This window comes from Brassica oleracea, chromosome C9, assembly GCF_000695525.1.
Source record: "Brassica oleracea var. oleracea cultivar TO1000 chromosome C9, BOL, whole genome shotgun sequence".
In the NCBI taxonomy this organism is placed as follows: Eukaryota; Viridiplantae; Streptophyta; class Magnoliopsida; order Brassicales; family Brassicaceae; genus Brassica; species Brassica oleracea.
Genome location: NC_027756.1, coordinates 23466875 through 23468642, shown reverse-complemented (window position 1 = coordinate 23468642; position 1768 = coordinate 23466875).

Sequence of the window (1768 nt, the reverse complement as noted above, 5' to 3'; positions counted from 1 at the left end):
TTTAACCAAAAAAATTATATTTATTTTAAAATTCCATCCAATTAAAGTGACTGTCACTTATGATGATATCAAAACTTGCCTCCATCAAAACCAATATATCAAAACTTGCTACCTTCAAAAACTTTTTTTTTATAATCTGAATATCCAGACACTTTACATAGCCCGACTAGCGCATAAGTACACTTCGCAGAAAGCATTTCGGGGACCGCTAATTTCACCCCATGTTAATTGATGGTGACCATACGCAAGACTAATAATTCTCTCAAATAGATTATATTGAGTTTTGTCCCAAAAAGATTTTCTAAGAAAGAAAATGACCAAAAATGTTTTATTAAAGATGCAAAAGACTCTTATGCTCTAAATATATAAATACAAATAAATAAAGAAAAATCTCAAATTATTATTTTTTAAATATTTTAGATCTTATTTTAGAATTTTTAAAATTTTATTTTCGTTTTTAAATTTGACATTTTAATTTTAGATCTTATTTTTAGAATTTTTAATATTTTATTTTATTTTTAAGTTTGAAATTTTAATATTTATGTTTTTTGAATTTTGAATTTTTTTTAGTTTCGTTTTGATTTTTTTATAATTTTTTCCAATTTCATTCGAATTTTTTTGTATTTTTACATATTTTTTTTTAAGAAAAAAAACCGATATGTCATTATTTTAACCTGTAAAATGAACAGTACCGCTCGTCTATGAACTGGAAAACGTCGTTGGAGGTTTATTATGATAAAAATGTCACTTTGAAGGTTTAAAGTGCTAGTAAAAAAACTTCAATGTTTAAAGTTCTAGAAAGTGACACTCTCGGTGTTTAAAATGCGATTTTCCCAAAAATATTATAATAGAGGTGGGTCTTAAACACTTTTGTGTTTTAGAGAATGATTCAAACAACCAGAGATACTTAGATTCAAAGATTAAAGAGATTAAGAGATTTTAGTGAGAGAATCAAGAGAGAGAGACTCAAAACTCCATTAGATTAATTATGAGAGAGTTTACATCAGATATATACAAAAGGAAGAAGCATTTTCGAAATCAATCTAAGGGGATAAGATAAGCATGTGTAGTCAAAGGCCAGGCTGTAAATCCCATGGCTGAGATTGCTCACATGCTTCTAATAGTGCTAAAGCACTCTTCTCCTTTCCAGCCAGTGACAGCCTGTCCAAGTCTCCTCTCTTATCCCTTTCCATACTCAGATCAAGTGTAGACAACCTAAGGTAACTCCTCCTTGTCATCCGAGTTACCCTGGTTACTATGGTAACTTCTTTAGTTACCACAGTAACAATAAAGTTACTGTGGTAACTCTCCAAAGTTACTGTCTGCCCCAAATCTCTTCCTCTCTCAATATATCACATCTTTATTCTCTCATCTCAACACAAATCAGGTGATTCCAGTTTCCCAGTTTGGGAATAGCACAGCTTCTTCGTCGTTCCAAACAAACCAGGATGAATCACTTTGTAAGAAGCTTGATTTGAATACATAAAGTGGCGGAGAATCACCAGGAAGTTGAATAAATCTCATAGGAGTTGGCACTAAGAAGTTATCCCACTTTCAAATCAGGTGATTCCAGTTTCCCAGTTTGGGAATAGCACAGCTTCTTCGTTGTTCCAATCAAACAAGGATGAATAACTTTGTGAGAAGCTTGATTTGGATACATAAAGTTGTGGAGAATCACCAGGAAGTTGAATAAATCTCATAGGAGTTGGCAAGAAGAAGTTATCCCACTTTCAAATCAGGTGATTCCAGTTTCCCAGTTTGGGAATAG